This window comes from Enhydra lutris, unplaced genomic scaffold, assembly GCF_002288905.1.
Source record: "Enhydra lutris kenyoni isolate GAN:26980312 unplaced genomic scaffold, ASM228890v2 scaffoldscaffold5, whole genome shotgun sequence".
Classification (NCBI taxonomy): Eukaryota; Metazoa; Chordata; class Mammalia; order Carnivora; family Mustelidae; genus Enhydra; species Enhydra lutris.
In genome coordinates, this window is record NW_019154089.1 from 39,393,584 (window position 1) to 39,416,336 (window position 22,753).

The following is a 22,753-nucleotide window of genomic DNA, read 5'->3' on the forward strand; positions in this document are numbered from 1 at the left end:
CCCTCTTGCTCTGCTGCCACGTGCAGACCATTTCTCTTCCAATTAAAAAATCCCAGTTCCTTTGTGTCATAAGCCCACATACCATTCTATCCTGGCCACGTATGTTCTCTGTAACCTCCTCTTGAGTCCGCCCGTCATTCACTGATACTTGTGAGCACTGGGTTTCCCTCTTCTTCCCATGGCTTAGTCTGTCCTTCTGGGGGACTGCAGCCTCCAGGTAGAAAATTCATCCAGCTCCCCGGCCTCTCAGTTCCATGTGCTCTTTCCCACCTTCTGCCTCAGCCATTCTCTCTGAGGCCACTGTCCACTAGCCCCTGTCAGTAAGAGTAGCCACTCCACCTGTAACACCTCATTTTCAATCCCTGTAACTTTGACAACCACATCCCATTTTCCAACTCCCTCCACACCTGCATCTGAATAGCTGAACATGACTGGAGGAAGAATGGACTGCATTCCTGACTGACAACCATAAGGCCCCAGTAGCCCAGAATTTCCCGGCAATCATACTGCATTTCCCTGGTGGGTGCTCAGAGGAGAACCAGGTCATACCTTCCCTCCTACCACAGACCTCCCACAACCCTCCCCCTGCAATCACAAACCCCCAAAACTCACGTCTTAAAGCAACAAAGGCTTCTTTCTCATTCATGCTACCTTCCCATTACAGGCCAAATGGGAGAGGACCTTTGTTGGTCTGTAATCACAGACACAGGCCCAGAGGATGACCATCATCTTGAACATGGCCATTTGCAGTGGCAGAGGGAAAAGAGAGCTAGGGTGGGGATGGGGCATTGCCCTGGCGATTAAACCCTCCACTTTTCACCTCCATTCACAATTTCTTCAGTACTCGGCACATGGTCCCAGCTAACTGCAGGGCACAAGGCAGCACTCTTCCACAGAAATTTCAGGGAATGACAACTACAATCGTATTGTGAAAAATTTTGAAATCTAAAGGAGGGGGGAAAAATTCATTACCATCTAATCTGGATATAATCTCAATGATTATTTTTATATATTTATTTTCCTTTTCTTTTTTTTTTTAAAGATTTTATTTATTTTAGAGAGTGAGAAAGACCTCGAGTGGGGAAGGGGCGGTGGGGAGAGAGGGCAGTACGGAGTGAGGGGCCCAACGCAGGGCTCTACCCCACAACCCTGAGACCCATGACCCAAGATGAACCCAAGAGTCTGACACTTAAGGGACTGAGACAGCCAGGTGCCCTTAGTTCACACTTCCGAAATATTACATAAGTGATTTCTTTGTGTGAAGTTACCACAACTTCCACTTCTTATTCTAAAGCTGATCTCTGGGCAACCAAGAATATTCTAACTTCTTTGACCATTTACTGTATCCCAGCACCCCTGCATGTATTATTTATATGCCTGTTCAAGCTATGGACAGTATCTGTATAATTCTCTCTTCAGCATCAGCCACAGTTAGGCACTAAGAGGCCGTTGCTGGGTGCAGGGGAGCTAAGAAAGGGAGGGATGAAAGACAGGAAGAAACCACCAAATACATAACCTATGCCTCATCGGGAACGTGCATCTGGCCTGCTGTAACCTAATAGTTCACGTCAAGTGGACTTGGACTGGCAAATATTCTCTGGTTGCCTGTTACAGAGAATTGACCCAGTTCAAGATTCATCCTTCTAGAGCCATTCAAGTTTGTAGGTTCTGGTATTCTTTGGCAAAACCAGAAGGCATCACTTACCTTCATGTACTTGGCCAAAACCTTGAAAAACTTTAACTCATAGGAAAGCAACTTAAACCCAATAATCCTTGCTTCATTTATTTTTAATGACAAGCCACTTTGGTAGGTTTTTCTGCATGAAGTTACCCAACCTCCTTAAAAAAGAAAAGTCTTCCTCAGATGTGGAAATTTATTTATCTGTTCCATTCTGTTCTTTTCTAAGAACAGCAAGTTTTCATGTATTTCTGTATACATAATCCTTTATTTAAGGATTGCAGGCACATTTTATTGTGTAACGATGTGTAATGTTAGATTTCTTCATACTTTTAAAAAATCATACAGAAGTAAAGAGAAAGGAGAATGAGGAGGAGAGGAAAAGAATGACTAATACTTTGGTTAAACAAAAAAATAACATTGTGAAATAAGCCATTGAGGTTTAGTAAGGTGAAAATCTGTCAAATCTACTCATTATTATGAAAATAAGTAATAAAATATTCATCTCACAGGCAGTTCAAAGGAACCTCATTGACTAAACTTGGTAATTAATCAGTAAGCTTTAATGAGCAATATAATAAACTTCTCTTGTAAAAACCCAACCTAGTACAATTTTCGATGAAACAGTTTGCTTTTACAGAACAATAAAACTACAAAGACATTTTGAGAATTAAGTCAGCTGCATGATGTGATTATTAAACTATTTGCTGTTAAATGTACATTCAAATTATTGGAAGTTCAAAAGAATTGACATCACATTAGAAATGCTTTTTCTATTTTTCATATTAAACATAAAAGTTCCAGAAGTTATGGGCATAGGTGAAGTGGGCATGTCTCTTTCTTTCCTTTTTGTTTTGTTTTTTTTTTTTAAATCCTTAAATTGTTCTCTGTTAAATGTAAAAGCATGACGTCTAACTTGTGTGTCTGTAAAAGTTGAGAAATAACCTATGGGCGTTTAATATTATACTAGACCATGCATAATGAGTGAATTCCTGTTAATTTCATTTGGTGTTGAGGAAAAATTCTTCAGATATGTATAAGTAACTCCCACCAGAGTAGCTGGCTTTTTCTTAACCATCTTTGGCACTTTGATTTCTACTCTTGATCTCTTTCAAAGTTTGATTTTGTTAAATTGCTCAAAGGTAGAGAGAAAAGTTTATGGACTTTGCTTTTCTTTAAACAAGTTAAGAAAATGCAAATCTGCTGTGTCCCTGTGGAATTAAGCAGTACTATAGCACTGGATGGTCTGGTTTTAAAAAATTCAGGCCTTTGTTTTATTTTCAAGCAAAGCCCAAATGTTTTTTGGTATTTTTCTGGTTAAATCTCTGGGTAACACATTTAAATTACAGATTTTTGTGCATGTTCATTAGAATCCTATAGTGCTTAATTTTAGTCTTTTATGATTATTAACCCACAGACTTCAAATGGAAGGAACACTAGGAATCAAACTTTTTATTTGCAAAACTGAAGTATTATGAATGAATATTTTTCTTAGTCCAAACGCCATGCTGGCTCCCTTTCCATCATTTATGTTGTAGAAAACCCTTATTACCTGCAGTATAGCCAACACATATTCTAGAAAGAAAATTAAACATCCTAAGAAACCCTCAGTTCACATTTAAAATATCTAAGTTTTTTAATAATCAAAATGCAGTTGTATTTTTCTTAATCTTTGAGAGAACTAGAATCTTAAAGGGCTGAGATGTCTTTAGTTGGGATGATCTCTATCCAATATTAATTTCCCAATATTAATTTCCATTTTGTCTTTGCATAAATGACTGTGAGAGACAGGATACTGGTAGGAAGTAAATGTATTTAAGTAGTCCATTCTCATAACTTTTAAGCAGAATACTGTCTGTAATACAAAAAGAAAAAATTGCAAAGATCAAGTAATGCATTGTAAATTTTCTAAGGTAAATATGTGCACTAATTCATCCAATATAACTTCTAACACAAGAAAGCACAGGAAGGAAGGCAACCTTACACAAGAGGAGAACCTTAATGACATTACTAACTGTAATGTCAGTAAGATGGAATCTGAAATACAAGCATTAACATGAAATATGAGATTATGGGAAGATACAGAAGATAGGAAATACCTTCATAAGGAAATTACTGGAAAACAGTAGTTCTCTAAGTGAAAGGAAGGGTCAAGGTACTAGAAGAAAAATAACAATTGCCTTTTTATTCACCATGACAATGAATGCATTTGGAGCTCTTCCTAAACCTAATCCAATTAATGATGCTTGAAATACACTTGATTTAGGTAGTTAAGGGAAGTATATTCTAGAAGAAATGCAACCAAGATAGCATTTGGGTGGGAGTCTAAGAGTCTTCACAGTGACTGCCCTAGAGGAAATCTCTAATACCTTAAAGAATTTTTGTGTAGTTTTATGATGCTGAGAAACCTGTGTGGATAAACAGGAAAGAGTCATGTAACCGTAAAAAAATAATTCTAATTCATTCTGATTAAATACAAATGGTAACCTGAAGCTTATGTGGTCAGACCAGATAGTGATGAATACTACAAACACCAATAAGAACTTTTTTTAAATGTTTAAGCAACCTGGTTAAGAAAATGTTCAGAATGGTTGGGACATCTTAGACAAAAGATTAATGTATACAAAATAATGTGATGATTAGTCAGAAGAAAATACATGCAGGCTATTTTGGAATAGGATTTGATTTTGTTATCCTTTTTACAAGAAAGTAAGAGTATTTACCCTTGAGTATAGTGGGGAGGTCTCCAAAAGTCAGTATGTGGTATTGTAGTTCTGTTGCTCACCACATGTTCTCAGTGTCCTAGGCATCATACACTGGCCTAAAATTTTTATTTATTTTTTTGCAGACTGTTAACCAAGAGGAAATATGAATAAACTGCCTTTTGTAACTAAAAGAAAAGGAAAAAGGAAAAAAGAAGAGATGTACAAATGCCAACAAAATAAGACATTTTGCGTGTTTCTAGGCTCCTAAATTCCAAATGTCATATTATTAGAGGGTGTTTAACAGTCCTCTGGATCAAGAGAAAATTATTTCAGCACTTTTTAGTATGACGTGTATCTCTGATAATGAGCACTGACATTACCTCTACGCTCATGAGCACAAACACAAGCACAGGACTGACCTTGATATGAACGGCCCTGGGATGTTTACCCTCGCGTAGTGGTGATACTCCTCTTGTCCCTGTTGTGCACTGGTGGTGCTGGGAAGGTGCTTCCAGCTCCTCTGCTTTCTTTGCCCTTACAGACTTTAGCCAGCCCTGACTGAGCAGACTGGGCCCATCGTTGTTGGGGTCCTGGATATTTTGATACTTATTTTGCACTTCCATGAGGGACTTGTCTCTTAAGTATTAAAAGTTGTTTAAATTCTTGACCCAAGAGTTATCCTAGAGAAGGAAGAAAGAAAAAAAAAAAAAACAGTGTAAATGTGCTAAAAACCAAATGAGACTTTTTTCAAGCCTGTGTCAAGCTGTGTGTGTGTACACACTCTGAAGCAGTACTTATTCCATGATAACCTTTTATCTCCTGGACACTTAATTTGTCATTTAGGACATCTGTGGTTAGGCATAGAAGGCCCATTTTGTAATTGGTCACCATGCCAGAGGTGAAAGCCATTGACACTGGGCCTCTGGGGAGAGAGAACTCTTGGCAGGGTGTTTTCAGTGGGTGTTTTTTTCAGTTCTGTCAGGTCTGTGTTCCCTTGGGGGAATTTGTACCCAAAGAGTATTGAGTTTATTCTGTTGATTTTTTTCCAAAAGCCTGTGTTTTCTGCATTCCTATTTTATGGTTTCCCCCGCTAAAGAGGAACAGTTTCTTTCCTTATTTGGTTTGGATTTGATTAGCAATGTTTGGGATTCGTTTAGTCTTTTTAAAGTAAAACAAGTGAGAGGTAGCAGAGGGTGGTGGAAATAGCACTGGGCAAGGAAGCAGAGCTCTGGGCCCAGCTTTTCCACTAACTACCTCTGGCAGAGGAACTCTCACGGCTGAACCGAGTCCCAGCGTCAGGTTCTAGGCAGATAAAATGCACCCACCATTGAGAACACTGGGTGTTCAGCCTCGCATGAATTTCAGAATGCTGTGATGGTAGTAACAATAGCAATAGCAGCTCTCAAATATTTTATAGACACTGTAACTCCCGCAACAACCCTGAAAGATAGGTACGTATTCAGGTAAGGATACACAGTTTGGTATCCTACAGGCAGCAAATGGCACAACCAAGATCGCAGCTCAGGTTGGTCTGACCCCCTGCAGTGGCCCTGATGCCCTGGCTTGCCAGGCTAGACACTAGTGTAGTAGTCACGCATAGGAGTTCTGCAATCAGTTCTGGGATCAAAGCTCAGTTTTCGGGCTTTCTGACTGTGACCTTGGGGCAACTGTTTACCCTTTCTGTGAGCGTTGTTCTACCATAACACGAGCAAAATCAGATCGAAATCCTAAATGTTGCTACGGGCAAATACACACAACCAAATAAAGCACTAAACAGGGCTGGGAAGTAAATCATAGCTTTTGCCCCCGGTGCTTATGATCATTATTTCTAAGAGGCCTAACATGAAGACAGTTACACCAAGAAATTTGGGGTGTGATAATTTGTATTTTATATAAATATCAAGAAAGATTCTTTTGTTGAATCTCTAAATGCATCCCTTTCTACACGCTCATTCTTTCATAGAAGATTTCTTATATATTCCTTTTCTTTCTCTTTGAGATGCCATACAAATGTCTGTGATTATCTGGAATCTGTGGTGGTGTTGGTATTTGCTTTGGAGGAATGTGGCTATCAAAGTGCAAATCAGACATGAATAAATTCCCTGCACTGTTGTTGAGCGTTTATGTGTGCTGGGCACTATCCCAGGCGCTGACATTTTGGCTATTTCCAATATAAAAATCCACCAACTGTGCTAACCCAAAGGAATGGTGTGTGCTTAGAAGCCTCTGAACAGGCAGGCTTGCTTTGTCCTCTCAAGGCGGCTAGTAGCTGAAAAAGGTTCTGCCAATATTTATCTTCGTTTTTATCAATACCTTGAAACTGTTTAAATCGACAATTTATCACCACTTTCTTTTCCGCACAAGCATGGATCGGCTTTTTAGCAGACACCATTCCTGGATGGGAGTAGGTGTCAAGAAAACAACTCCTTTGGTTGAGTGGGAAAGTAATCCAAGAAAAAGTGTTAGAACGTGAGTATGTTTACCAAGAAACAAACAACACCCAAGGGACTAACTAGTATTCAATAGCTTTTTCTTTCTTTCTTTCTTTCTTTCTTTTTTTTTTTTTTTTTACATTCATGTAGTAAATAGTTTCTTTCTCTACCCAGACACTGCTCTGTACCCACTAAGTGGTAATAGGAGTCCTAACTGTGAGCCACTCTCCCCATTTATCCCCTTTCATTCTTTAATTTCTTGTCTTTATTCAAGACACTTCTAGAAAATGCCACCTCTGGGAAAGGGCTCTGGATTCCCCCATGTGAGAACTCTTTTCTGCATAATTAGTCTAATTTTTTTTTCTATCGGATCATAGCAGTCATTGTCCCAGTATGTTTTAACTCTGCAATGTTACCAGTTTGAATATTGAATTTGAGGCACTAAACCTTCCTAAAGAAAGATGTATACTGTGCTTCATGCATCATCGCTGAAAGAATTTTGCTTTGAAGCCCAGTGCGAACACTTAATTTTTATTTGCTATTATAAAAGAGTCTCTTTGAGCTGACAAATATGAAAATATGACTGTGATTTCGGCAGGAGGCCAGCAACTTTAGAGAGAATGATGCTTTTATCTTTTGAAAGTCTTTTGACTACCGCATTATTCTATTAATAGATGGGGAATGGGGAATGACATCCTTCAAGGCCTTCTTCTGTTGGAACTGGGCTTCCTACAAACGAGAGGGAAAAGATGTATGTGTCGAGTAGTGAGAGTTTACTATACTGTATTTAAATCTCCTGTCTTTGGGCAGCTGTTAAATTTATTTAAGAGTTCTGTGCAGCCAGGTTTCCATTTTTTTTTTCTCCATTTATATATGCTGTCCTCCCTGGAATTTCAGTCAAACAATAAATAATTATACTTTTAAGTCGATGTGCGGTTGCATACTTGAGATGTCTCATGGAATGACAGTAAGAAAGCCTTGAGCTAAATGGCAGCTTCCCCAGCATCCAGGAATTCTGCATTTGTCTTTATAGAGTCTGCAGACATGTCCACTGCCAGGTGCGGTGGCGTCTAAAAGTGGCTCGTCTCCGTCTTTCCTGTTGTAACAAATAACTAAAGATCTAACAGAGGAGGGTCCGGCGACACTCCAGAGGAAATATTTTCATAGATCAACTGAGTGCGCATACAGATTGGAGGAACCATACCTATGAATGTCTATCAAAGAGGCTTTAATTAAATACCTATAATAATTTCAGTGTTCATTTAGAACCCCAGGTGAAATCTTGAATGATTTCCTTTCATGAAAATTGTCAGAGTAAAAGAAAGTGAAATCATTTTACCAAACCTGATGGATTTTTAGTTAGAGTTTTAGAGATTCTGCTCACACAACACTCATTTTCATAACTTTGGGAATCTTCAAGATCTCAAGTCTGCCTTTGGCTTTGCTTTTTAAGCCAGATACTGGAAATATCCTGCAAATGTTATTGTGAAAACATGCTAGGTGAATCATCATCTTTAAGACTGAACTAAGCAACTTAGAAAAAAGAATGGATTCTAATTGGGAAAGATCCCTAAATTTGATGTCTGTTGAGACAACCTTTGCAAAGGTTTATCCTAATATGTTTGAATGCCTTTTCTTAATCTTTACTCGTAAAAGGAAAGCTTTCTTCTGATGTTCAAGATCTGTGAGGAGGAATACAAGCTATAGCCTACCTATGCCCTATGTCTTTTCCTTCTAGAGTCAATTAGCCCCTTTTCTCAGGGTAACTCTACTCAGGGAAAGATTCTTGGAGAGTGTGAAGCAAAGGTGGGTTATTGGTTTTGGAAAAGGCTCTGAAGTTTGTACCAAGAAGTAATGTCATAAAAGTTTTTCGGTTGCTTTTTTGTTACAGCCTACAGCATTGACCCTGTGATGACTATGACCTTAGGTTTCTGTGCTTTACAGAAATCCTTTCAAATAAATCCAACCGTATCCAAACTTGGAGACATTTGGGAGGTGAGGGACATTCTTAGAGAATGGGGGCTCTCTCTGCTAGAGATGGATCTTCCGATGGGGCTTTACTGGTCCTTTGCCCCAGCTAGGTGACACCTTAAATGCCATTTCTTGAGCTCCTTCATCTTTGAAAATCTCACATTTAGACAGTAAATCTCGCAGAGTCTTCATTAACTTCACGTTGACACTGTGTCCAGCATTATCTATAACCAGTATAACAGTGAATGATAAAGACCACAAACATTGGCCGCATCCCGCTTTCAGCTTCCAGATTTGGCTTTCACCCAGTACTTTTGATCAAGGCACAGAGTCTTCCAGAATGTTTATAATTTTGCAGCACCACTTCATTGGCGTAAATTCGTTCCTCAACCCAGATGGTGATCTGCTTATGAAGGTTTTTCTTCCTTGCTTATTTGTTATTTAGGAAGGCTGGAATTAGGAATAGTGGGTCCATTCTGTAACTGGTCTCTGTGCCAGAGGTAAAAGCCACTGGCAAAGCTCTTCAAAGAAGGAGGAGCTGCTGGCAGGGGTAGGGGCAGTTCTGTTTGGTTTATACTCCCTTAGAGGAACTTGTACCCAAAGCATTTTAAGTTTACTGTTCTGCTGCCTCCTTTCTCCCTCCCCCAAAGCGTGTGTTTTCTGCCTTCTTTATCCTGATATTCTCTTAATAAGTGGACGTTCCCTTCCTTATAAGGTTTAGATTTGTTTGAAAATGTTCATGGTTATAAATTTTTTTTGTAACATAGCAATATCCAGGCCCCAAGGATAGTTTATCAAGTGAATATAAACACCAATTTACAAAACTAAATTTTGAGATCCAGCAAAGTGTAGACTGATCTCCAAAAACCATGTGTTACGTAAAATAATCATAACACTGAGTGGCGACCTAAAGCCAGTTGGTGGTTTAGGTAAGCCTCACCCATCAAATAGTATTTTTTTCAGCTCGGTAGCTACTGCACCAAGTGTGCAGTGTATAGACGGTGTGGGGGGCCCAATCCCAGTCTTCCAGCCTGCAGGCTTATTAAGGAAAACAGAAGCAAAGCGCACCTAGTGGAGTTGAAAAAAGGAACAGGTTGTGGGCTACAGTTAGAAGAAATGAAGAGCCAGTTTGAGCATGCCTGCCTAATGCTGAAACTGCTCTCAGAGCTAAAGTATAATATAAAAACAAAAGTGGGACACCTGGGTGGTTCAGTCGGTTAAGTGTCTGCCTTCAGCGCAGGTCAGGATCCCAGGGTCCTGGGATTGAGTCCCGAATCGAACTCCCTACTCAGCGGTGAGCCTGCTTCTTCCTCTGCCTGCTGCTTATGTGTGCTTTCTGTCTCTCTCTCTCTCTCCTCTAGCTGACTGATAGATAGATAAACATCTTTTTAAAAAAAAAAAAGTAAACCCCCTAAAAACTAGTAAGGGATTACATCAAGCATATCATCTACCTGGATGAAATTATTCAATTTTTTCATTAAACCTTAAATCATTTATTTCAACAGAACAAAGCATATATGGTGTGTGCTTTGTTGGCATGGGGTGAGCAGCGTTCACATGCTGACTGGTGTGAGTGCCATCCTGGCATCACCCAGTGCAAGGCCTGCTGGGCTGGAAGCAGCAACTCTAGTAGGAGAAAGGATTGATTTGGGAGAAATATCCCCCCAAGTTTTTCATTATAATGTATGCCTATTTGCCCGTAGCGCAGATTAATAGCATATAGCGAGCATAAATTTTCTTCCTCTACATAAATCAAATAAACCTGGGACTCTATATACTTATACTTCATAAGGACTTCATTTTGAGACATTCATAGTCACAATTTATGATTTATGGAATCATTAATTTACAAAAGGTGTAAAGTAGTCCACATTTTTAGTTGTTAGGCAGTCATCATTTTTTCTCATGGAATCCTGTTTAGGTGGAAATAAATAAACACATGGAGGGCAAAACTCGTGCCCAGAATTCCTGAAGGAATCTGTGACACAGTCTTTCCACATCCTTAAATTGCTGGTATTTCAAGCGGCTTTCATTGAATTAAACTGGCATAAATACGGCTTAATTTCCCAGACCAATTTGTGTCTTTTCTATGGGGAAACTGCTTGAATGTTAAAAGTTTGCATGATACTGCATGATTCTGCATAATTTAAAGGAGACCGTGGTTTCTTCCATAGTTGCTGTATTCACAGAAATGTCTTTTGTGGTCAGCATGTGCATTCATTGACCTACAAAAATATTTCCTCTGAAAGGTTCAGCAACTTAGAATGTGTGTTTTCCTTAGTTTTGAAATGAATTCTTTAATTCCAAAAGCAGCATCTTTTGCCTCTTTCCTACTACATGTATCTCTGGCATTTAGAAGAAATAATGTCCATTTTTATGGAATATTAATTAGGCTCATCGAAAAGGTTTGCCAAAGGATGGTGGATTCCATCTCAAGTGACCCTTTCCTTCTCAGGCTCTTGGGGAGGCCAAATCCAAGCAGCCCTGAAGATATCTCTCAGTTGACCAGGCAACATCAACAGGCTTTTTAGTAACAGGAAGAGATACCATGGCTGCTTGATTAAGATGGAGGTCTCTAGATAATGTTCAAGTTTTAAGAGCTGTACCAATCAAAGATGTCTCTCTGTCTCTCTCTTTCTCCCCCGACCCCTTGCCTTGTTTTCTTTTCTTTTTTCTTTTTCCCTAGCAGCTGACACAGTATACTTTGGGTGGTTAGAGGCAGCCTGTATGGCTCTGAGATGTTTAGATTCATTATGAAAACATTTTATTGTTTATTTTATTATTAAAAATTTAATTTGAGCAGTGCTGGTACTCTCATCTTTTCCTTGGGCCAGGTTCTCAAGGTTTTTAATACCCTTAGGCTTTCATCTGAAATTCCCTGTGAAACTATTAGGCCCCCCATTAATGTTTAATGTAAGAAGAATTCAAAGTGCATGCATCAGCCTGTCCTAAGATTGGGGTGTAAAGAAAAAGAACGTTTTAGGTTAGCGGCAAGTGTGCCCATGCCCAACTCTCCTGTGCTTTTTTTCTTTTCTACAGTGGGAGAGCGAGTCTTCTGTGCCTTTCTCTTCCATTTGCTGCTGTCATATGCATGCATCGTAGGCGCACTTTGATCCAGAAGCCAGACCAGCATGTGTGTCAGCTCCTGATGGTGGGGTCTGTCCGCTTACACCCCACGCACTTACCGTAGCCTGCTGTGTCTTCCACCCCACCTCCCATAATCAAGTTCCTCAACACTGCTCTCCATAAAATGTGTTATGTAGTGCTCTCAAGAAGAGAATTATCCTTAAGATTTTCTTTTTTAAAAAGGTAATCTCCACACCCAATGTGGGGCTCTAACTCATGACCCTGAGATTAAGAGTCACATGCTCAACCAGCTGAGCCAGCCGGGTGTCTCCATATTACAGTTTTATACTTTTCAGCGTGATCCTTTTTTATAACAAACGTTTGAGTGATGTAAAGGGCTCTCGCAATTATCTTGACTTCTGTTTGACCCAAAAAAGAAGTCTGCGTTCTGGTCCTGCTTTTCCTAATTGATTACAGTCACCAATACTTTACATGATTCCTGACTTTCCAAGGCAAGGCATTTTTAAAGTACCTTTAAAAAAAAAAAAAAAAAAACTCCCAAGGGTGGAATGGGGGAATACTGCCATCAAAGGAAAAATAATATCTACCACTGCTTCCTCCTTCTGTCCCTCTTCCCTTCTAACTAATCTGCATGCTGTTTTAGGTATTTTTTTTTTAACTTCTTCCCCTATCTGTAATGCTTGGTTAAATAAAGAATTAGATAACCCAGCTAAGTAAGACGAAGAGAATTGCTTCCCTTTAACTGAATAAAAACTTCAAAGATGATCTCCATCTCAAACCCTGCCTCCTCCATCAAGACACCTGGAGCGTGAACCACATCAGCCTGTGTTGGTGCGGACAGTGAGCGTGGCGCACGCTGTTACCAGCTGATGTTTATGCGGCGCCGGGCACTGAGCTGAGTGCTTTCACCCAGTCCGCAGGAGAGCCTAAAGGCTCCGTGCTCTTCTCACTACCTTACAAATGAGGGCACTGCAGCTCAGGGAGGTGAAGATATGTATCCCAGGTCAGGTGGTTAGTAAAGGGCAAAGACCCAGGCTGTCAGGTTCCAGAGGCCATCTTGAGTTGCCACAGCCTCATCCAAATCACAAATTGGGGGTGGAGGTGGGGGGTTGCCAGTGCTCAGCTTTTGCCTCCTCTGCTTGGTCCTGCGTGCTCTCTCTGTTACATGCTTTTAATTTTGAGCTTCCAAATGCAACCAGCAAGACCCAAAGCTCCTTGTCCCTGCTCAGTTTCCAGGAGCGACACATGGTTCTGGGCAGCTAGAACATGTGTGGTCAGTGCTTACTGATGTTCAGAAGATCCCATGCCATCACTTCCCCCCAGAGCAGCTGGTTCAGTGACTTGCCTGAAGTCCCAACATCAGTAAGCACAAGAACCAAACAAAAGGTTCCAGAAAAAAGTGGAAGCATCTGTCATGTGTGCCAGATAAGTCGGTGAGAGACTAAGACCAGAAAAATCTTCAAAACCAATGCCTGAGAGAAGAAACAGATTAAAGGCTGCAGAAGACTTGTGTGCAAATACTAAAAGGCATTAGAAGCACTTTTTGAGTGATTTGAATTCTTTATCATGTCTAACAGTTTCCTGACTTGAATAGATCGACTGTCTTCTCCACAAATTCATGAACACTCATTTGGGTGCTCACAAGGTATATCGGATTTGGTAAGAATTGGAAGAAAGAAAAGCAGCAGACAAAGGGGAAGGAGAGGCAAGTAAGGTGCCTGGGTGGCTCAGTCTGCTAACTGTCTGCCTTCGGCTCAGGTCATCATCTCAGGGCCCTGGGATTGAGGCCTGCATCTTCTCTCTCTGCCCCTCCTTCTGCCTCTCTCCACTGCTCGTTCTCTCTCTCAAATAAAAGAAATCTTGGGGTGGGGGGAAAGAGAGAAAGAAAGGCAAGTAAATGCATGTGCGTCCTTGGCAGGTGAGAACGGCCATTCCTTGCTGCCTGCCACGTGTGGCCATCAGCTAGACAGTTTGGTTGTTGTCCTCTGTCAGGGAGGACAAGTGGGCCGGTTACATGAGCAGCCTTGGGTGGGAATGAGAAGAGGATAAGCAGTGCAGACTTGGCCATTAGTAGGAAGAAAGCCTGGTTCAGGCCCAGAATCACCTCAGCTGACTCTGGTTTTAGCCATTTCACCCAACTGGGTCTTGTTCTCCTTATCTGTAAAATGAGAGGACTGAATTAGAAGATTTGTAGGTCCCCTTCTGGCTCTAAAATTCTGACTCTAAGAATATCTTTTCCAAATCACTTCTTTGGAATGAATCTTATTTTCAATTCATCTAAACAGTTTCAAAATGCTGTTTAGAATAATTAAAGTAACACTAAGAACGGCTTGAAAAGTAATCAACAAAATTGTGAATATCTCCCATAATGTCATTTGTGTGACAATCTGCTAAAATTTTTTAAGCTAATAAAAGTAAAAGACAAATACCAAATGAATGCTTTTTAAGAAAGCTAAGGAGACATAATGGCAACTTTCCAAATACTGCTAAAGCTCTCAGTCTGCTCCTCCCAGCTGTTACTTCTCAAGGTGCTCCTGGGCCTTACGAAATCTGACACAATGTCAGACAAATACCTTTCTCCCGACACTTTTATTACCTCCTTTCCTGAAAGTCATAATCTAACACCAAGAAGAGAACTCATCGTTGTGTCTCATTTATCTCCAGCGCCCTGCTTTCTAATTGAAAATTTTCATTCATGCATTTTTTCCCCCAAGTAAGATCTTAAGCTTTAGTTGCAAGTGTTTATGTCATTTTAATTCTGTGTTTACCTGGTCTCTGATAAAATAATCCAATTTTTTAAATATTGTTTAAACAATAAAACTCAACTTTTGGATAGTACAAGACCTTTTTTTTTACTTGCTCAAGCATGTTTAATAAGAGAAATGAAGGAATGTCATGGCCTAAGTTACTAGTAAATGAGTTGCTTTTAGGTAAGTCATCCTTACTGAAGGCAGCTTTGTGCATTTAACAACTTTTAGGGTGTATAATTCATCCCTAGCACTGAGAGATCATCTTCCCAAGTACCCTTTGGGGGAAGCATCTCAGCCCTGAAAAGCAGCTGCATCATATTTTATGCAAATGTGAAGTTCAGTGATTGTCAAAAATCAGATCAGGAATGCAAACTTGAGTTTTAAGCTGGGGACATGTGAGGGATTATTGTTTGTTTAGGTGTGGGGATGGTTATTTGTTTGTTTTGAGTTACAGGAGTTTCATTTTGCCTGACCCTTACCAGTGGCAGCTGACGAAGACCAGAACTTGAATAATGAAGGAGGAAGCACTCCGTAAAACACATTTGATCCTAAGTTTGGGTTACCTATCTCTTCACAAGACTTCATTAGGGTATAGTTATGATTATATACGCTTTTCCAAAAGGCTGCTCTTTTCATCAATCATTAAAATAACAGCAGGCTTAATTTAGGTCATTTGTATTTTCTTCCTATAAATTTCCCAGGACATGCTCTGTATACACTGGGCATTCAATAAATGTCAATCAGTCAGTAACATTTATTGGGTGCTGCCCAACTTCAGATGCTTATAAAGGAAAATGAACTACTCAAGGGAGTAGTTTTCAGGTTGTCTTTCTCTGGTATGTCCGGCTCAGAACCTGTGCAGCTCCATTGTCAACAGAATTGGAAAAGTGACTGTCCTACAGAGTTGGTGTTTACAAGTGTGAGTTTCCATCACCTTTTCTGGGTCAAGGCCATATTCTGTCAGTATGCATCACTACACAGGGGCCAGTTGTTAAAATAGTCAAGTACTGGCCCATCTTTATAAGTAAGTGCATTGGTCCTTCCCTCACGACCTCTGGAGCTGTCCTCCAATTCCATAACCAAGTGGAGAAAGACTGGTTCAGCTGGGAGCCTCTAGAAACATATAGCACTACCACCAGCTCCTTGGTTAGTGTCCATGCCATACCCCTTCCTGACTATTTCAGAAAAAGAAAAAAAGACATCTGGATGGCTCAGTTGGTTAAGTGTGTGACTCTTGGTTTCGGCTCAGGTATTGGTCTCAGTAAGGGTTATGGGATCGAGGTGGCACTGCGCTCTGTGCTCAGCATGGAACCTGCTTGAGAGAGTCTGTCTCTCCCCTCAGCCTGTACTTCTCTCCCTATGCCCCTGCCCCTCACCTGCTTGTACTTGTCCCCTTCTCTCTCTGTCTTTCTCCCTGTCCTCCGTCTCTCTCTCTGTAAAATAAAGTCTTAAGAAAACAAAACAACAACAACAATCCGTGAACTAGTACAGAACAACGATCCATTTATAGTACCATATCAGATTCTTCTCCTGATTCTAGGGCAGGGACGAGGTGTGAACCATGTTCCATCCTTGTTACAAAATACAGGCAAGATATCAGAAAGCATTAATTGTACTAAACAGAGCTATTGTAGACTTCAGACTTAAAGAAGGAAAAGACTGAAATTCGGAGAAAGCCATACAGAAACTCAAGCTATGACAACACATTAGAAGAATTAGTCTTCTTTGTTACAGAAGTGGCTAGCTACGACACCAAATGGTTTTCCTCTACAGTTAAGTAAAACAGAAAGTGGTTTGGGGCACCTGGGTGGCTCAGCCTGTTAAGCATCTGACTCTTGGTTTCAGCTCAGATCCTTGGTTTCAGTTTAAGGTGTAATCTCAGAGACATGAGATCGAGCCCCCGTCATGCTCAGTGCTCAGCCCAGAGGGAGTCTGCTTGAAATTCTCTCCCTCTTCTTCTCCTTCCCCCTTTGTCCCTCCCCACACTCGTACACATGAGCGTGCTAGTTCTCTCTCTAAAATAAATCAGTAAAATCTTTAAAAAAAATAAAAAGTAGGATGCCTGGATGGCTTAGTCAGTGAAACCTCTGTCTTTGGCTCAGGTCATGATCCAGGGTCTTGGGATTAAGCCCACATCAGGCTCTCCACTCAGCGAGGAGTCTGCCTCTCCCTCTGCCTCTATCTGCTGCTCCACCTGCTTGTGTGCTCACGTGCGCTCTCTCTCCCTCTGGTCAAATAAACAAAATCTTTAAAAAAGAAAGAAAGAAAGAAAGAAAGAAAGAGGGAGGGAGGAAGGAAGGAAGGAAGAAAGAAAGAAAGAAAGAAAGAAAGAAAGAAAGAAAGAAAGAAACCTAATAGGACAGTATTGAGAAGCAGTATGATGTGATGTAGTGGTTTTCAAAGGACTGCCCTACCCTTGCTTCATTAAAGAAGTCCTGCTTTTAATGTTTTACATACATTAATCAGACACTCCCTGAGTGAGATCACCTACAAAATTTAGTCCATGTTAACTTTTACTAGTCTCTGTTGTAATTATTGAGAAAATAAAATGCTTCTGTTATGGAACATAAGATCAAGGTTAAAACTGGAAATGTGATAACATGGGTTTCTACTTTCATATTTATAATAGCTATGAGGGAGGTAGTAGACTTCTGTGGGTAAGAACTTGGAAGAAATTAATCTGACCCAGGGATGAATGTCAGCTTTATCACTTGTTTGCTGTTTGCCCTTAGACCAGTTACTTAACCTATCTGAGCCACTGTTCCATAGGAGTTTCATGTAGGTGATACTACTACCTGACAGAGTTGTAAGGAGAGTAAATGAGATCGTCTCTGTATTGGGTGGGGAAAGTACTGTGAGCTGCTTTATTAGAAACCCCGCGGTCTCAGCGGCTTGTCGCTATAGTTTATTTCTCTGTCACCTCACAGTCCCAAGCGGGTCACGCTGCTCCTTGTAATTATTCAAGGATCTTGATACCTCCCATCTCTGCCCTCTAGGTCCTCAGGGCCACTTTGTTCAACATCTCACGGAGAAAGACAGCAAGGATGGTACACAATAGAAGGGAGGATCACAAAGGTCTTGTTGCTTCCGGGCAGGGGTGTGCTCCACTCATCACCCAGCCACGGGAGAGGCCTTGCTGTGTTGTCTGGCCCTTGGCACTGGGACGAGGGCTCGGAAACGTGTGCACGAGCAGTTGCCACCACATCTAAGGCACTTACCACAGTGCCTGGTGTGTAGTAAGTCGTCTGGTAGTATTTTTTTTAATTCCAGGAGCACCCAGGGTACGACCACAATGCTGCCCACCATTTTGGCAGTCGCTCTGAGACTTATGCAAATGAGCACAAGCCCCTAGAAACACCTGCTTTGTGTTGGAGAGCCATTTCTGCATACGATGACAAAAACCTAAATTCGGGAAGCCAACCAGGCAGAGGTACACACAGAGTTGAGGCTAAGAACACAAAACAAGATGTGAGACATTTCATCATATTCACAGCTGCATTCCAACTTTGAATATAGAAGGAGGGAAAGGTTTATCAAGGTGGGCTATTTTTGGTAAAATAGCCCAAAAAAGTCTTAATGATAAGAACTTACAGGAAAGTAAAGATGGTGTGGGGCTTTGGCATGAGATTTATTTTATTTTTAAATTCTGCTTAGGGGGAAAAAAAGGCTGAAAATCTAAGCGGAAGGGGGGAAAGGGGTTTTAGAGTTGGACAACCTTGATTTGAATCCCAGCTTTCTAGTTAAGTGAATATAAATTTTGTTGATAGACATATCCCTTTTCGAGGACCATCTCTTGGCAGTCACTATGCTAAGGACCTTACCTGTATTTGTGCCCTGTCTGTACCAGAGCCCTTCAAGGACAGGTGTCCTTTATCTGTTTTAAAAATTGGAAAACTAAAATCAAAAGAAGTGAAATAACTTATCCAAGAGTACATGGTTAGAAAGCAGCAGGACAGCGATCTGTCTGGTTCAAGGAGCAGAGCACTGGTATGGGGAACAAAGGTAGTAACTTACATGCCCATTGCTGGTGGGGTGGTTCAGACAGGTGGCTTCCAAGGCCAGTCTCAGCCCATTTGCCTCCCCTTCTCCGCTCCCTGATGCTTTTCCATAGAAGTAGTCTGGCTGGGGGTGCCTGGGTGGCTCAGAGGGTTAAGCCTCTGCCTTAGGCTCAGGTCATGATCTCAGGGTCCTGGGATCGAGCCCCACATCGGGTTCTCTGCTCAGCAGGGAGCCTGCTTCCCCCTCTCTCTCTGCCTGCCTCTCTGTGTACTTGTGATCTCTCTCTCTGTGTGTGTCAAATAAACAAATAAAATCTTCAAAAAAAAAAAAAAGTAGTCTGCCTGCCACAGATCTTTCATCTGGAAATCTTAGCTTGTTTATAAAACGACGCACAGAGGTATGCTGCTCAGACCTTCTATTCTTTCTCATCCTCTCTCGTGTCCCTCAACCACTGCTTTCTTCTCCCTCATGTTACCATTTGTACAAGCGCTAGCTTTTTCTTTTTTCTTTTCTTCCTTCTAAGAAAAATAAATACGTTCCTGCTGTTCTGCACTCCGCTGGAGTGAGTCCCAGGGGCAGGAGGGGTGCACTTCTTTTTACAAGGGGGAGCTAGTCTTGCATTTGTAGAATGTGCTATGGACACTCAAAGGTTCTGCAAACCATTCTCCGTTCATTTCAGTGGCTTCCCTGATTCCTCTCAAGTTGAGGGAACGTGGGGGAAGGGCTTATACTATTTACTACTCAGTACATTGTATAACACCTTTGCACACAATGTCGCAGACTTACAATTTAGTCCTTGAAGTTGTTAAAGAGAACTGCAGGACTGCAGATCTTGGCAATGTGGTTCCTGTTTTCACAGAGATTGGTGGTGCTCCATTACAAAAAGCCCAGATGGGAAGGTGCTTTAGGGCGCATATTATGTCCTCTACAGTTGCCCAGTGAATGTTCACCCACACCTGGTACTTTTAAGATAAACCACTGAAGTGTTCCTTCCAACTGAGGACAAAACCAAAGAAAGAAAGAAAACACCCAATAGAAATCCAAAAGTTATAAAATTGATTGCACGGGAACTTGGACTAATTTAACTGCAATTATAGATTTGTGTTGACATTTTCAAAGTGTATCAGACCTTCAAAAGAAATACAAAAAAAAAATTTTTTTTCCTGTGAGGCTCACAACGTTATACCTGTCACCCTTGAAAGTCTGAGTTCCGTCGGTTCCTCAAATGAAAACTGCATTTCAAAATCTCATCTGCCTCGTATACTCAACTGTGTTTTAGATACTCGCTCTTTGATTTCATTTGCAAAACCTTTGCCAGGGGCTGGTGTTGCTCGCTGTTACTTCAGAACCAGATTTTAAGAGCTTTGTGTATTTATTAATATGCAACCCCCTGTTTGCATTTTAAAAAACCTTACTCTCATCTTTGATACTTGTTGAAATTCCGCTGAGTTTGAGAAACCTCTCTTCTACGGGATCCACCCCCCCCAATCTAAATCACTCTCATTATCACATTTATGTAAATATTTTTGATATGGCCCCATTGCCAGATACCTTTAAAATGTCTGCTTTTTTCCAACTCTGTCTATATTTCCCTTCTCTCGGCAAATTCTCCGCATTATTCCCTAATTCATTAGTAGTGATACACTTGGGCGTCTAGCTTTCTTGGCTGTGGGACAGATCGAAGCCTCAGCTATCTCGTGGCCATATGTTCTTATTGCATATGCCATGTGATTTCTAAGAATGAGAAATGCAGAGCCTCTTCCCAGTCTTGGTTTAAGATTGATAGCTTAGAATAGGCAATATGTGTAAGCACAGTGCTGTCTTATGTCTATTTACCAAAAGTGTTTTGAGGAATTTAGCTTCAGTTTTGATCGCCAATTCACTCCTGGCAGACTCGTAAAATAAGAAGCAAAAGGGCCCCCCTTCACTCCTCTGGTGTAGGAGTGTGATAAATGAGGGATTAGAGCAATGTTAAGTCCTTCTAGAGGCAATGCAGAGAAGCCATCCAGCAACTCCTCACTGTATCAGAAGAGGTTCATTGTAGCTGCTCTTCTCAAGCCAGAAATTGGAAGAGCGCTATTTTCTGGATCAGTAAGGCTTTAAGGATATAAACTACTTGTATTTTTTTTTTGAAGGGAGACCTGTCTCCTGAAGCGTGGTCTCAGGAATGGGAAAGGGGATGGGGGTGCCGCCTTCTTTTGTACGCTCTGTGAAGGCAAAGACTTTATTCAGACTTTTTTGTGATCGCTTAGTGCCCACAGGGTATGTGTAGACCCCTAATAAACACAGGGGATGCTGTTGATGCAAAGTCCTTGGTTTGAGCTTCCGTTTCTGAAGAATGAAGCCCTGGTCTGAAAGGGGTCTGTATCTTATCTCTACCAGGATCCCATCCAGGCTTGGGCCTTTGGAGTAATTCTGCATCAAATCAGTTATGTTGAAATTCCTAAGAGAATTGTTCGATGATTCAATCTCTTGGTATGTTCCACTAATCTTCATACGTGACGTGATATCAGAGACACATTTAATGACTTACAGCTCTCACAGAAGTTGCTGTGGTTGGACCTGAAAGGCTTTTCTCAGACAAGTCCAGATATCCGCTTTCCCTTATCTGCCTGCTTTCCTTCTAGACAACAAATGGCTGGTCCTTTTCCAAAGGGACAGGTTTTCCTATCTGATGCTTTTGTTTCCCAGAAAGAAAAGAAAACGAAACTGTTGTCTCTTCCCTTAGATGTTGAATCCAGAGCAAACTGAAGCCTTATGGATATCTTTTGTAGTGGTCTCCTTCATATAAATATAAATGGGCAATTACTGAATATCAGAAGCTTGGGTTAGAGGTCCACATCCCTTTGATGTGCAGAGCAAAACGAAATGGTAGGACATCAGATGTTGGGCTGTGTGAGTTTCCTTAATGACCAGTTAGGACTTAATTTGCTCAGTGTAATGCTTTGTCACTCCTTGTGATGTTAACAGCCTTAGGAGGAAATTATGTTGGGTCTTTACCAAAATCATATAGCCTTTTCCTGACCACATGAGATCCCCTATACCTTTATATTTTTATCAGAACATTCTCCTTTAGCTGTGTATTTGCTGGGCAGTCTTAATACAGATACCTTAAAAAATGTATCATCCACTTCTGTCATAGTAAAAATTTCTGAGAAAACAGTACGCTGTGTTCTGGAACCTAATTTTCTGTTTTTCTTTCTGTATTGCGTTTTGACTCTGCGTGTACAATACAGCCCAGTTAAGTTTAAGGTATTTTCTTAATTAAATCTGTTTTTTTTGTTTTTTTTTTTATTGAGAAAGTTTTAGAATTCCTTCTTTAGAATAGGAGAAGCCAAATTGGGAAGCAATAGGTGAACCACATCAAGTCACCTGACAAGTCAGAAGCCAACTTGAGAATAAAGTATTTTATCTTTCTTACTCAGTGCAGTAAATACAAAATATATGATGCCATGGTTGAACCTATTGTTTTTGGATCATCATTCTTAAAAAAAAAAAAAAAAAAAAAAAAAAAACAGTGCATGTGATGGGGATGCATATTTAAAGTGTCTTCCTTTCACTCCCTCAAATTTAACAACTAAAATAAATGAGTACTGTGGCAGCTGAAATAGGGATCTCTTATTGATTGGGTTATAAAAGTAGGAGCTATCAAAAACCCCATCAAGCATATTCTCTGCAAAATAAAATATGTCGATGTTGTTTAATGCTAGACATGAGGACTCTAGTTTTAATGGTCCTTTATGTTATTTTCTCATAATTTATAAATACAATAAAGTCTCAAATGGGTTAGCAACTGTCAAGACAAGTGAACTTCACACCGTCCTCTCTGCACACTGCCATTTTTACACAGGGAAACACCTCCTAATTGTTGTCTTTCTGTCCCTGGGGCCCACGTGGCTTGTCTCTCTGTCCCACGGTAGAGCCCCCTACCAAATGAATACATATGAGCTACAGGTAATCCTGGCTGCCATGTCTGCGAAGTGTTGGTGGTTCTTCCCTCTCTCCAGCCATTCCCCGCCTCAGCATCTCTGCTCAGAAGGCAAGGGTGAGGAAGGAATGTTCCCCGAGCATCTGTCCCCATCAGACATTGCTCTAGATGTGGGATTCACCAAGATGAGCCATAGGGCCTGC

General features: G+C 40.8%; 1 protein-coding gene across 1 annotated transcript in view; it reads left to right on the plus strand.

The window, feature by feature from the left end:
* The window catches only part of LOC111141120 (ADP ribosylation factor like GTPase 15), a 402,680-nt gene that overhangs the window by 355,969 nt on the left and 23,958 nt on the right, over nt 1–22,753 (plus strand). The window lies entirely within an intron of this gene.